General features: G+C 34.2%; 1 protein-coding gene across 1 annotated transcript in view; it reads left to right on the top strand.

Moving 5' to 3' along the window:
* Positions 1–2,360: 2,360 nt before the first annotated feature.
* The window catches only part of LOC120427998 (specificity protein transcription factor 3-like), a 40,877-nt gene continuing 27,255 nt past the window's right edge, over positions 2,361–15,982 (top strand). Inside the window, exons 1-2 of the mRNA XM_052709851.1 lie at positions 2,361–2,828; positions 3,216–3,308. The gene's annotated coding sequence lies outside the window, so the exon portion shown is untranslated. The remainder of the gene's footprint in view (positions 2,829–3,215; positions 3,309–15,982) is intronic.

The raw sequence follows: 15,982 nt of genomic DNA, 5'->3' as shown, positions 1-15,982 counted from the left end.
CAAACGATTGCAACTGACTCTGTGAACGTGGCCCAAAATGTTTACATCAGTTTCGTATTCACACTGGGTGGTCAGGGTTTTCAACGGCGTCAAAGTTTCAAAACTGAATAATTATTTTCGAAAAAAAAATGCTTTTTGGGTGTTTTTGATTTCTTCAGGGCTGAGCTGTAAGTTAATCGAGGTTAGTCGTCGACTAACAAGTTCTTTAACAAAATGGCACCCTCAACAGGGCTCAAGAGAAACTTTGCATTTTGGAAGCCCCAGGGTGCCCAAAATGCATTTTTTTGCAAATTAAAAATTACAAATTACAAATTTTACTTTGCTATCGGGTGCTTAGCACTTGCACAAACATTCACAAAAAAAACCGTGATTTGCTGAATCAAATCTTTATGTTCTTTTTTTTTAACGTTAAAAGGTTTACGAAATGGCTAGTATGCTTTTACGAATAATATCGTTCTGAGTGTCACGAAAACATTTCATTTCGTTTTTTTTTTGCTATTTTCAAATTTTTATTTTTTTTATTTGGATAGAACTTTGCCCATGCATTTCCCATGTCAAAAAAAAAAAAAAATTGTATAATTGGTTTTTTCCTACAAGTCTCCATCCAATTTTGGGGGCTGATCATACAAAATGGGTATGTAAATGTATGAAATTCTGTATCTTAAGAAGGGATTTTCTGACTGTTTTGGTATCTTCGGCAAAGTTGTAGATTTTAATTAGGACTTTTCGGAAAAATACTAGTATTTTTTGAAAAGGACCAATAAACTATTGTCTTTCATATGTTTATAGGACCTATTAAAAAAAAAAAAACTCTAGATTTGAATGAAAAAAGTGTTGTAAAATGCTAAATGCACACTAATTCAATTGTTTTGCAATTATTAGTTTTCAAAAAATGTAAGATTTGAGGAAAACAAACATTATAACGAAAAAAACTTTTTGCGGTACTGTACATCAAAATTTTTCAAAAATTCTAAAGATTTTTGAATAAACCCAAACATGTTGAAAATGATTGTAAACGCACGGAAATGGATTTTAAATTACTTTCAGCTGATTGAACTTGAATTTCTATTGAAATTTCTATTGAAATTTCTAAGGTTTTGAAACAAATGGGGGGATGGAACAAAAACATTTTAAAATATTTGTACCAGTCTTATCACTAAAAGTTAAATTCCCAAAATGTTTTTTTTTTAATTTTCGAAATATTTTTTTTATATATATCGGAGGACTTAAATGACATCTTCTGAGCCATAGTACGTGATGGTGCACAATCTGGTTAATAAATTGATATTTTTTGGAAAAACGTGTTTTTCTGCAAAGTGCAAAATTTATCCTTAGTAAAAAAAAACATTTTTTTTTTTGGACGCAAAATTAAATTCGAGTAGCAATTTTTGAGTTTATTCCTGCTTTTTGGAAATACTTTTTGAATGAAAAACACCTCTGACAAAATATGTTTGAATAGCTGAATATTATACAATTTTCTCTCTGAGACTTAAAAAATCGGACAAATTGTTTCTGAGATACTCACAAAGAATTCGAATCGTCGAAAAATTTTTTCTAAGTGTTACCTTATCATCCTGTAATTTTCAACTGACGATATCTCGAAAACAGTCGGAAAAAATTGGTCCGGTTTTCAATGTTTAAAAATGAAGCTTTTGCGAATTTATTTCTGGAGTTTTTTTTTTTTAATTGGTCCAATAAACCAAATTTTCAGTTTTTGCTTATTGGGTGTTTTTTAATACCCATGACTCAAGGCGATTTCAAAAACACCCAAAAGGCAAAAACTGAAAATTTGGTTTATTGGACCTTTTATAAAAAAACTCCAGACTTGATCTTTTCAATAAAAAATATTTATTTATTTTTTTATAATTGGTCTGAACTATGAAATCAGAAAAAAATATCTCTTTGTTTGTAGACCTAATCAAAAATAATGCTTAATAAAAAAAAGAATAATTTTTATTGAAATTATCAGAAAATTTAACAAAATCTTATTTTTTTTTAGATTGAAAATCAAAACAATAGTTTTGATTCTTAAGTTCTTAAATTCCGTAAATTCTTTAAAAATAATAAACCTGAAATTCGTTTGTTTGTAATTTTCGGATTTCTTAGGGAATCAGTGTTTAAGTTTATGTTTTAAATTTCTTATTCATTAAAATTTCTGTTTTTTTTTTTTAATATTTTTTGTCGGCTCAATTATTGAAAAAAATACAGTGTCTTAATTTATTTTAAGAAAATTATGTCTAAAGTTTTTTCCTTGAAATTTTTTTCTAGAAATATCTAATGCGCCCTTTCAAAATGTCACTGCCCCTAGCTTCATTCATCCGTCAGTTGATCGCTGTCTCCGTTTTGCGTGTGTAATTCGCTCCCCTCCTGTCAGAGTCAGTCCTGCTGCAGGCCGAGAAGAAAAGTGAAAAATAATGAGTGCAGTCATAAAATTCGGCTGAAAATCATCTGAATTCCGGGCTTCTTTCGGCAGCAATTGCGTAGCTAATGTCGCGCCCGCGGTACTCGTGAGGGTTTGTGCAGAAATATTCCGAAAATGTGGTGCCAAATGCAGGTGTTTTTCGGTGGCCCAAAATAGTGACCCTAATTCGTGAGGAGGGGAAAAATCGGCCAAATTTTACCTCCCAACAGAAGGAAAAGGCCAAAAAGCGGTCGTTAGTGCGTGCTCTTTTTTTTCTTTTCTTTTTTCATTAAAATCCGCCAGCGGAACGAACGACGGGGAAGACGGCTTGACTTGTGTTTTTGTTGTTGTGCGTCGTGTAAAAAAGTTGTGAGGCGGCCAGAGCGGCCGCAGTGCCGTTATCATAACAGTGTCGGACAACGCAATAGACAAATCCAGCGAAAGCTCAACGCTGCTTTTTGATGGTGAGAGATTTGACAGCTCCCATACTAAATGTCTCGATTTTCATACTTTTTGTTAATTTTCTTCTAAAATAAAACACTTAACATATGAAAACTATATATTTTTGGTGCTCAAAATTCCTGCTGAATCGAATGGTGTACTTATCTCAATTGCAATTTTTTCGAACAGTTTTTATTTTAATAATATTCTAGACACATTTTGTGCACCTAATCAATCAATACTTTTATCATAAATAATCATTTTATCGCTTAAAAGTTGAGTTTTCCTGAGCTCCCATATTCAAATACATGGAAGCTGTCATTTTTAACACCATTGGCCACCTAGCGGCCATTTCAAACTGGATACGTCTATATATCGGAGGAAGATTTTTCTTTCTTCTTGCTTTTTCTTTTCTTTAACGGCTAGCTGGTTACTTCATCGCGCAGGATTAAAAGGGGAAAAATAGGTACGTACACGAACAAAGCTTTGGCAGAGTTTTATTTTACGTCTTAAACATTGGCGAAAATTGAAACACAAAATTTGCGTTTATTAAACATATACAAAAAAAAAGTTACGATAACAGAAATTAAATCACCTCTCCGCTTGATCCCTTCCTAAAATTCCAACGATTGTAAACTACACTTTGCCTGGGGAAAAACTTCCTTCAACAAGGTGGAGGGAGAAAGAATGCCAAACATAAAGGAAATTAAAAATGACGGATGCAACACAGAAACAATTACACAAGTCTTGTTTTTTTCTTTTTTTTTTTTTTTTTTTTTTTCGTTCAAAGATACATTTCAGTTAAAGATACATAAAAGGGGTTAAATTTGAACAGTAAATTTTTGCACCATATTTCAAACCAATTTTTTAAGTTCAACGTAAATACTCCTGTTTCACTTTTCTTCTTGCATTTATAGTAATTTTACAGATAGAATTTTTAACATTCCTTCAAATACCTTTAAAAAACAAGAAATGTGTATAAAATAAAATAAGAGCTGTTTTAACCCAGCTTTAATTTTTTTATGGGAAAATGATTATAAGGGTAATACGAAAATTATAGCCTGTTTTGAAAATTTTCATTCATGGGTCACCGATCAGGCCTGAAAGGTTTAATCACTATTTTATTTGAATTGGCTCCTCTTTAAGCTAGCTAATTAATTTGAATTATAAACCGCGTGCAATATTGGAAAACGGATATTCTCAATATCCCAACACCGTGTGGTTCCATTTTTCAAATACAGTCCAGACTCGATTATCCGAAGCCTCGATTATCCGAAAGTTTGTATGGCACTTCGGATAATCGAATCACGAACAAAAAAATCGTTTTTTTAATTTCCTTGTTTTTAACATCAAATTCGAGTTCTGTGAAACCATTTTAGTCAAATTTGAATAGTTGTGCCTATTCAACAACAAAATGCATTTTTTTCAATATTTCTTCATCGTCATATTGGCCGCCATCTTGGATTTGAAAATTGTAAATTACTTTAGCGTAGTTTAGGGGTTAAGGGGTTAAGCTCGACAAACAAAAATTAGACAACAAAAAAAAAGGGCAAACTGTACTTATTTTGACTCAAAATATAAGGGATGTTTGGTCCAAAGTACAGCCAGAAAAGGCCCTAAAATTAACAATTTTTAAAAGATTTTCACATCAAATTGCAACAAGTCAAGTCCAAAACACCATAATAAACATAAAAAAATAAATAAAATGAAAGTTCTTTTCGAATGTTATTGGAAATTGAATGAAAATTAAAAATAAAGTTCGACGATTTTTGAGACGGAAGTCTGTTGAGGCATGGTTGGGTTGTCAGACCGAGCAGCGTTGAGTATTAAAAAAATCTGGCTGATATATATTTAAAAAATCTAAATTATTTGTGGTTTGGATAATAGGTCAAAGATTTAGTTTTTAACACACATATTTTGAACAAGTCGTCGGCAAAAAATGTCTTATTAGACAGGTCAGATATTTAAAAAAAATTAAAGGTTTTTAAAAATTAAATAATCTAAATATGTTAACACAAAATAACACAAATACAGTCCAAACTTGAATATCCGATGTTTCGATTTGAAGGTTCATAAACAACGTATTCTTATTATTTCCTTGGTTTTAACGCCAAATTAAAGTTCTGCGACCCCATTTTAGTCAAATTGTCTCAATATTTCATCACAGCCATTTTGAACGCCGTAACTTTTCAAAAAGGCGTTACATCCAAGCTTTCGCCCCAATGAGATTTTACTACGGATCTAAGCTTGAGAAGGCCGATATTAACTTTGAAAAAAAAAAAAATCAGATCGGCCTAAAAAACACATAAAATGTTGGTTATATAACAAACCAGACTACCAGACTCTTCCCGAGGGGTAAAAAATGGGAGAGTGCCTCTTAAAAAATAGATTTTAAGACCAAACATCGGAATAAAAGACGCCATACTTTTAAAAAGTTATTTAGATAATTTTGACAGTAACGTAAACATAATCATGCACGTATAAAAAAAATGCTGCCCAATTTTTTTCAGAAAACTTTGATTTTTCCCGTATTAACGAGGTTATTTGAGCAACTTTTATTCTAAGAAAAACATTAGTTCTTATGCTTTTCTTGTTTTATTTTTAGTATTTTAATTTGCCTTTATCTTGTTTAGTTTATGTTTGTTTTTGGTAGTATTTGGCCTACAAAGAAAAAAATATTTCTTTAAATTTACATTATTTATCATGTACCAAAAGGTATCATGATAAATGATGTATATTTCCATTAGATCCATTGAAAATTTACATTAGATTCATTGGAAATTTACATTAGTTTTGAAAATTTACATTAGTTTTGGAATTTACATTAGTTTTGGAATTTACATTATTTCAAATCAACTAATTCTGATTGGCCAATGGGAATGAGAAGCTCGACTTGGATTGCAGTAGGAAAAGGGTGTGGCCTATGTTCTATTTTAAAATTATTGAAGCGGGCAGCAAAAGGAAATTCTGATTCTAAAAAGTTGTTTCACAGGTAGGGGACGCTTTCTCGTCGACGGCCAAGTGGAATAACGCTGGACTGGAATCGAACAGACGACGGGTAGGATGTTCGGTGTTACTGCTGCTACCCGCTGCCGACTGAGCCATCTTCGCATTTTATAATCGAGCGGCTAAAGCATCAACTTGTTCAGGTCGAGGCACAGGCAGTGAGCCAGCGAAGTATGAGAGCGATAGAAAGAGAACCAAACATAGGGGCAGGGGGGGCAGAATGGCCCGCCTAAGTAAAATGCGCCAAAAACCATAGAAAAACATGAAAACTTATGAATTCAGTGTAGTAGGCTTATGCTTTGGGATGTTCCCTTCAGTGTTGTATACTTGGTTGATGAAATTTTTTAGCTTAAAACTATTTTTGAGCCCCTTTAAAAAAAAGTTTTTTCGACTACTTTTCGAGGGTGCGGGGCAGAATGGGCCACCCTGCGGGGCAGAATGGGCCACCTTAGAAAACAAGCCATTTCGTCTAATACAACGTTGAAGGGAGATAAGAAATGACTTAAGGTACCTTTCTAACATAGTTTCAATGAAGTTAGACCACTTTAATAAAAATAGTCACTTACCAAAACAAAGATTTTTGAAAATAGTGTTAATATGTTGAAAAAGGACACTATTTTTACAAATAATCATCAAAACAACTAAAAAATCAACTAATGTTGCATTAAACGTGATTTGTGAAGCTACCAGGAGTGAAATAATCCATTTAATCCAAATTTCATAACTTTTGATTGTTTTTATAAGGCAGGATAAGGGTGGTCCATTCTGCCCCCAAGTGGATTTTAATTTAACACTTCCACCACCAAGCCTCTAAATGATTTTAAGGTTCCGTTGTTGTTCGTATACCTTGGTAGTAACATTTAGTATCGTTATAAGCATTGAGCAAACTTTTTCAAACAATCCAACTTTTCAGAAAGCTTATTTAAAAACCTCGAAATAAACAACATTTGCGTGGTTTTTCTTATAAATTAAAATTTTTGCTCATAATTCGAAGAATACAATGAATTCAAACGTCGTTTTCGGCATGGTGAAGTTATTTGACGTCCTTTATAAGACCCTTGCCTTACAGTTGGTCTAAATCCATTCTAAAGCCCAAAACCAAGGGTGGCCCATTCTGCCCCCCTGGTCCATTCTGCCCCCCCTGCCCCTAACTATTTTTAGTTCGGGTAGTTTTGAAGTCAACGTTTGGCAGAAATACATTGGATATATGATTTACATTAAATAGGAATTTACTTGAAGCCGAACGCGGGTAGAAATTCATCAGATTTGAGTTTCCATGCTCAACGTTTCCATTAGATTCATGATTTACATTAGATTTAGATTTACATCGGAGTAATTTCCATTACTTTTTGCTCATTACATCATATTGCAACATTACATTGAGTGAGTTTACATAAGAAACAGCAATTACGTGCTATGTAAATTTACATATTTTTTTCTGTGTATACTACAAAAATTACTGCATACTTATTTCTACTCAAAATATAGGAAATGTTAGTTAAAGTTTAGAGTTTGCTTAAAAAATCACAGAATAGGTTTATAAGACCTCCATAGTGAAGGAGCCATTACACTACCGCAAACAAACAAACAAACTCGCACTTTTTGTGTTTGACAGCTCGCCAAACTTGTTTGCGGATTAAGATAAGAAACCATCAACCTAGCAAGAAGCTTATCATGAATAATTTATTTATTGATTTATTTGTTTATTGATTTGCGTTTAAGGACCAATTTACTCATTCTGGTCCAAATCAAGACTAAAAGAACTGAATTATCAATCAATGTGAAGAACATTTCTAGGAACCAACTCAATACCCAACTTTATTTCACAGCAGCAAGCTTGAAAACTGGAAATCCACATCCGTTTCTAGTTTATCTTCATCTTTTTAAAGGTTTCCTTTTTAAATATCAATTCAATTAACGATGCATGAGTAGAAGGTAAAGATGTTCACCGCCACGCTAGACGAGCAAAACCGAAGCATGACTTTCTGCCAGTATATTGGTTTGTGCAAATATGCTCGATCGAGAGGCAGCCATTTTGGCATCGGTCGCGTTTTTTTGTTGCCGCAAATAAATCGTTCGTTTTGCAGTGATTTTGATTGTTTTTAATATTGGAAAGTGTCAAATATCATAGATAAATTGGAAGTCCATTGAGAGATAGTGAAATTTTACGCGAATTTTCGGTTTTAGTCTGTTTTTGGGCAATTTTTACTTCGGCCAGGCGTTCTCTTATTTTGATTTTGATGCGGGCGTGTGTGTGTGTTTGTGTGCGGAAGTGAATTTTGTCGGATCGGAGAAAGAGAGCTGAGAAAAAGTTTGACAGCATCTCTCGTTGTGTTCATTTCTATCGGTGTGTCAGTGTCGTGGAAGAAAGGTCTGTGCTTTCAGACATACACTGGTTGGGTGTGTAGGTGAAGCAGCAGCATGAGAGGGGGCGGCTGACCGGAGGCCGGATGTTGGACACGCGGACATCAACAAACCGGGAAGCCGGTCACAGGAGCGGCAAGTGGTCTCCGGAGTTTTCAGCAGCTTTGGTGAGCGCGTTTCTTGTTAGCTTCTCAAGTATGTGTGGGTGTGTATGAGGAGGAATGAATCATGAGTGAGAGCCACTTGAGGGTGACCACAGTTTAAAAATGTGAGTGCCACCCACTGATTGGGGAATTTTGACAATGAGCACGCTTGTCCGGAATTAGAAATTTTCTAATATTACTGGAAATATGAAAAAAATGTGTGTATTGGTTTATGGGTGTATGAGAGTGTGGCTGAGTTTATTTGTACTTTATTTTCATATTTAGCTCAATGAATTATTTAAAGCCGCGTTAAATCTAAACAAATCGGTCGAGAATTAAAATATAATTTGGCAAATAATCGTCGGTTATATAGTTCACTGTTCAATATCTACTTAGGCATAATGTTTTGTTCTGATTTAGCAAATTCGGTTCGATTTGCAACGCGTTCTTGATTATTTTTCTACTTTCGTTTGACAACTGTGCCGGAAGATTTATTCAATATACGTCGGATTTTGAAAAAGTATGTAGTCTTCGTCAAAAAGGTTTAATATGATCCTATATTTCCACAGCCGGCTGTCTAATAGTGGATCATTAAAAATAAATTTCGCGTCGGGATAAAATTAAAAAAAAACACTCAACTAAATAAAAACTGTCTCAAAATCTAGTTGCATACCTTGAGAATAAATTTCAAATCGTTAAAACATAATAATTCCACACATTCACTAAACGGGAATTGTCTCAACAGCAGCATCCGATTGCTTGCCTTGAGAATAATATTTTATCCAATAATCTCATTTATGCCACTGGTCGTATCGCTTGCTTAGAGCGACTCCCAGACCTTTACCCTACACAAATACCAACTCCACGCGACGCTTACGCAGCCCTGTTGTTTAAATTCGATCAAATTTGGTCAAACGGTCAATTTGGTCGAGTTCCACAATAGGGTTGGGAAAAAGAGCCTGCGGTTTCGCTACCTTTTTCTAAGTAAGTCAAGCATCAACATTTCCCGTGCTCCGAATCCTTTTTCCTCTCCCGGTGAATGGTGGAGATGGGAGCGGCCGGCAATGGATGGCTTTCATGGTGCTGCCTGTCCTGTTCGGGTAGAATTGGTTTTAATTCCCTTTAATCATTTTCTAAGCAACCTGGGCTGGACAATCATCACATATACATGAAGAAATCCAGTCTGCAACCCGCTAAGATCACCATCTCCATGCGAATGCGAATGCGAATGCGAATATTGGTTTGTGCAAATATGCTCAACACTTGCAAAAGTTTGCCGTCTTCCATGTGTAGCCAAACGACTAATTCAACCCAGTGCCGATTGAATCTGCCTGTTATGTATACCGACAGGAATTGCATTACATACACTCAGTTTTGTGGCTGAAGGAAAGATGACGAACATAACATACACATAAATGAAGTGAATCGAAACATGAATAAAAAGTTTTTTCATTAGTTTTCCTCTTCTCCAACAACTTATTTGAAATTATATTAAAATACTCACGCATACGACTCTGCGCGCACAAACGGCAAGGCTGATTTCGAACAGAGTGCCGTTTTGCTGCGCGTGAAACGAAAGTGAAATTTAATCTTCGTGAGCACAGGTGAGTTGCCTTTCGCGGCCGATCTCCGGTCGACGACGTCATTTTCCTGCGGCATTTGAGAAGAGCTGCGCAAAGGTTGTTGGTCGCCGCCTTTTTCCCACACGCCGTCAAACCTTAACGCGCTGACTGATGTCAGTCAACTTTTAAGGTTTTAAATAAATTGAAAATTGTGCATTTAGACAAATTCAACGGTTGACATTAATTTTTACCGCGTCGCTAAAAATCATTCCTAAATCCTAATAAATTAATATCTAAATATCATGCTCTCGATATAATTCAAACTCATGGTGTCAAAACAACCGTGCAAGAGCGAGGCACTATCCAAATTTAAAATTCCGCTAAATGTTGCGACACGTTGCGAGATTTCGTTGTTTTTCGCTTGGTGGTGGCTCACCTAACCCCAAGCATTTGCGCGCAGGGGGTTACATAACGAACCGATCGAATTAGTTTAGCGACGTCGTGTGAACTACTAACTGAATCGGAACCGTTTTGTCTTGCTCTTTCTGTCTTTGACGTGTGCTCCATTTTAAACGCGATTATGGCTGTTGTTATCCGTTTGTTATTTTAATATGGACCATTTTGGGATTTCGCAGTTAAATTTGAAAAGCGATTTTAATTTGAGTATGAGTTTAGCAAAAGTTTTATGAAAGAAAAAAAATGTTAAATTCATTAAATTTATGCAAATATTTTTTCCATAGGTTTGATTCCCTTTTTTAAGTATACAGGCCAGACTAACTTCATATAATAAAACCTCCGGGTAATCGACTCAAAAAAATAAAAATCCGTTGTCCTATGTTTGATTGTTGAGCTAAAGTATGACCCCTAAGCTACGCTAAAGTGGTTTAGAATTTTCAAATCCAAGAGGGTGGCCAAAATGGCAATGACGAAGTATTGAAAAAATGCATTTTATAATTTATTAGGAAATTAACTATTCAAATTTGGCAAAAATGAGGTTGCAGAGCACGAATTTGATGTTAAAATTAAGAAAGTAGAATAATTTATAATAATAATAATTTTAAAAATAATGAAATTTTATGAAAAAAATTACAGTAAAAAACAGACAACTTGATTAAACAACATTAATTATGATTTTCAAATTAAACACAAAATCCACAACATTAAATGAAAACCTGACAAAAATATGTTTTAGCACAAATTCCTCTATATTTTGATTTTATTTTTAATAAGTAGATAATACTGTCATCAGTGTAATCATATTTAAGCGATCATTGAAAAAGAATCAAATCAAGAATAAAATTTATAATTTACTTATTTTATACTTTTTGCCATCCTTTTTCTTTTCCAGTTCAATCCGAGTTTTCAGTTGCTGTCAAGTATTTTTAAACTAAAACTGTCAATTGTTTGATTGTTTTTTTTTATTTATTTAGACATTTTGTTCGATTGTAAATATTCGTAATTGTCCCCCTTCTTATAAAAAAAATCCCAAAAAAAAACAGGGGGCAAAAAAAATATTACCGAAAATATAAATGTTCTTTGCCAAACTTGTAAAATTGTTCGGATTTCCCGAATTTTCAGTTGCTCACATGTTTTTTTTTCTAAAACTGTCAGTTGTTTGATTGTTTTTTTTTTTTATTTAGACATTTTGTTCGACTGTAAATATTCGTTTTTGTCCAAAAAAATCCCAAAAAACAGGGAAAAAAACACATTGTCGAAATTATAAATTTTCTTTGCAAAAACTTGTACCATTTAGTGTAAACTATTTGAAATGGATTGAAACCTTTTATTTTTGTATTTGTAATCAAATAGGGCACTTTTAGACTTTACGCAAATTTTGAATTTTTGGACCACTGATCGGAAAAAGAAATAAATAGGATTTTTTCCATAAATTCATAGAAATTTTTCAAATCTTTGGTAGTAGCATAACTGTTATAATGTATAAAGCACTTTGTGATACTACTTGCTTAAAAGGTTTAAAAAATGGTTAAGTTGTTTTATTGCCTCCAAAATATGTTCATTGCCAATCAAAATAGTATTTTATGCAACTATGTTGTTGAAAAAAGAAGACCTTCAGCCCTCTTAGCCTCTTTCAACGAGATGTATTTTGAAAACTCGGTACTTCCCGTCTGACCCAGTCATTCCCGTCAGAATGACCCATTCCCCAGAAATATTTAAGACCTTGAAAAACATGTTATGTTTCCCATTTGATATAATGCCATTTAGTATAGCGCCGTTTGGCATAACATAATTTGGCATAATGGCGCATAATGGTCAATTGGCATAATGATATTAAATTGTCAACATTAATTCAATATTAGAATCGGTTTAAAGAAGCCATCTCGACTTGTGATAACTGCTGACATTAATTTATTTTATTTTTTCATTCTTTAAGAAGGGAAAACTCTCTTTACTAGGGATAGCTGCTAAAGGAAAATTGTCAGCATGCTGCAGTCAAGTCAACAGAGTTTTCCCTTCTTTAAAGAAGGGAAAGTTCAACTTTAACGGTGCACATCAAACAGAGTATTTGCAACAAGATTTTTGTTACAAATATTTAAGTATTTCCGAAACTACGGGAACTATTGATATATTTTTTTATTCATCCCCGAAGTACTGTCTACTGAGCGATTTCTAACGAAATTTGCCTATTCATACAATCATATTGTTGCAGGATTGGTTCCGTAAATTTGTCAATTTTGGAATAAGAAGACAACAACTTCCTTGGTTGCTGTGCACCCTCGAAGGGAAAATTCAACTTTCGTCAGCATTTATCACAAGTCAAGAGAGTTTTCCTTTCTTTAAAGAAGGAAACATTTAACTTTTGTCAGCAGTTATCACAATAAAGGTGAAATCTAAACACTTCACACTTTAAAACTGATAGTTTTTAGAAATAAAGTACATTCGTAACAAAAAAAAACTTTTCTGGGGAATGGATTTCTGGGGAATGGCATTCTGGGGAAAGGGATAGAACCGTTTGTACAACGTTAAATTAACGTTGTACAATCCCGATCCACGTAGCCTAGTGATAACGCTTCCGCTTCATAAGCGGTAAATCGGGGTTCAAATTCCGGCTCGGACTTACATAACCCTTTTTTTTTATTTTTTGAAGCAATTTCGTAAAATAAATTAACTTTGGTGATTAAAATAATCGATTAAACTTAAAATAAATTAGCCAATTCGCAATATTTTTCCCTAATATCATTCAGCTTTCACTGTGGATCAGTTTGTAGTTTTTTTTTGATACATTATGTCATGTTAAGCACATCAATTATTAAAATCATTCGATTCAGCAATTTCACAGTTGACGTGGCAAAAAAGTTCAGAGATATTAACACCTAAACTACCAAGCTCGAGAAAAAGGGGGAATTTGTATGGAAATTCCCCCTTTTTCTCGAGCTTGGGAGTTTAGGTGTTAAAAAATATAAATTTGTATTGGTTTCACGCTTAACATTTATGATAATTTATTTTTAGATTATAAAATATAGTGTGAAAACTGCTATCTCAATGTTTGGCTCAAGATTCACAAGGTTATTTAAGTATTTTTCACGCTTTGCCTAAAATATTCGTAAAATTAGCTGTTTTTGAATTATCCGTTAAAATTTAGTTCAAGTTAAAAAACTAAGTCAACGTGAATTTCTTTAGGGATCGTCATAAGAATTAAATAAATGTGTGTTACTTTCCAACAAATTTCAGGGAACAATACGAATGAAAGCATATTAACGTGCATGTAGATTATTCAAAACACCGCCCATTACGCACTACTTTGTCACGCTACCGCGCTGTGTACACATTGTTAAAAAGTCACATAAACCAACACTCAAATGTGGCCCACTACCAGCAAACAAACACACACTCGCTTCCAAGGCAGATATTGTTCCGACGAGTGCCATCTCAAAATGAGCCGAACTCCGATAGAACGTGCACGATTGTGTTTAAGCCGAGTCGAGCAATCACTCTCACTTCTCACTCTATTCTTAGCTCTCTAACTTGAACCCCTTAACAAAAAACCGAACTCCATCATAGTATAAAGTTCGCACTGGTAAAGAGAGGCAGCGGCGAAATGCAGCACAATCGGCACAAGATCCGGGACCGAAGTTTTGTCCGCCGCGTCGTGCATGCAAAGTCGTGGTGGTGACCGCGGCATGTGTTACAGATCCGGAATTGGATTGTGACGTGGAGTGACTAATTTTACTCTGAATGTGCATTTAAACGTGCATTGTAGTCAGTACATATCAATTGAGGATTAACAATGATGGTATTTTTATTGTCTTTTGTTTAAATTTGAAAACATATTTTTTAAAAATCGTTGATTTTTTTAGATATTTTAAATTTATTTTATCAACTTTAAATCCAAATGAATTGATAATAGAGTTAAACAACCGATCATATTAATCGATTTGCAAAAAAATAGACCCTTGTACAAACTCGCGCGGGTTCGTTTCTGCAGCCGCATTCAAGTCACTCTCTTCACTTTGCGACTTATGTAACGAGCGTCGTGGCGGCGATGACGCGCCGCTCTGTTGTGATTCTGTGGTCGCAAGTTCTCTCCTCTTGGGCACTTTTTTTCTAGCTGGTTTGACGCAGAAAGAGGAAGCGGACCGGCGCGCGCTCACCTGGAAAATTCCTCCGACTTTTTCGATGGATGAGAGTGAGAGTCTTTTGGGTGGCAACAGGGGTCTTTTGATATTTTCTTAGGGGACTTCCATAAATTACGTAGAATTTTTGGATGATCAAAAAATAAAAAAAATAAATAAACTATTCAATTTTAATGTCAACTCAGTTTCGTGGGTAATGCAATTCTTCTAGTGATTCATTACAAATGAACTCGATTAAGTCACGTACAAAATTGATGTCATTCAACAGGCATTTTTCTCTCCGAGAAATTCAAAGTGCGTACCAACCAACGGAAACAACAACAACCAGCAGTCCCAACACAACTCGATCAACGAAATTTTCCACCGCGCATGCCCGGCGATGACACGGTGAATGGAATTAAATTTGCTCCTTTGCCAAAGCCCCACGATGCGAGAGAGACAGACAGAACGGTCGTTTTGCGTCTTATTTTTATACTGCATTATTTTTATTCCATGCAAGACACACGATCGGCTCCGTTCATGCCGCCACTGGCTGGCTGCTGCTGTTGCTTTCGGATTTGTTTGTATGCGAGAAAGAAATTTAGAAAGTGGAGAGAGAGTTTTTAATATTAAATTTTTATAACTTACGGATTCAGTCATCGACTTCGACATGAATTCACGATACCATTATGGGTAGTCAAAAAAAAACAGGAGCGAGGTCGCCGAAGTTGCCCTAAATGTTTGATTTTTAATTTCACCTTTTTTTATTTCAATGTTGGAACCATGGCTCGCAAATCATGTTTTTATATACATTTAATTATTTGTAATTTATAAGTATTTAAAAAATATTGTTTTAGATTCCATCAAGTGTTTTATAGTTGGAAAATGGACCCCCTCCTCCCCTAGTGAACAATTTCCATACAAAAAAGATTTGTTTTGTATAGAAATTGTTTCTTGAGGGGAGGGGGGGGTCCATTTTCCAACTATAAAACACTTGACGGATTTTTTTTTAATATTTATAAATTACAATTAATAAAAAGTATATAAAAACTTGAATTGCGAGCCATGGTTCCAACATTGAAATAAAAAAAGTGTTTTAAAAAACGTGATGGAAGTTTGTCCCAATCATAAGGCTTCGTGTTAATTTTTTGCTAAAAAACAGGATTTCCTTTGCTTCTTTAGAACAAAGTATTAAATTATTTTTAGCTTTTCTGACAGAACACATGATTTTGAAACAGAAATCCATCATATTAAATATAAATTTAGTGAAGTTTTTTAAAAGTCTGTGCATCTCAAAAATGTCTGACACAAGCTCAAATGTCTGTGAAACACAAAATAATACGTGCATCTGGCATCCTTACGGTGTGCTCTACCGGCTTTGAAATATGAATATCATGGCAGAGAAAATGCATTCTAAATTGGTTTCAGTTGATTAGATTTCATTATTTTTTATTTTATTTTTTTAGTTTTTTTGGAAACATTTTTTTTTATTTT

This window comes from Culex pipiens, chromosome 3, assembly GCF_016801865.2.
Source record: "Culex pipiens pallens isolate TS chromosome 3, TS_CPP_V2, whole genome shotgun sequence".
NCBI lineage: Eukaryota > Metazoa > Arthropoda > Insecta > Diptera > Culicidae > Culex > Culex pipiens.
Note: the sequence above shows the minus strand (reverse complement) of the source record. Positions and strands in the feature narration are given on the sequence as shown.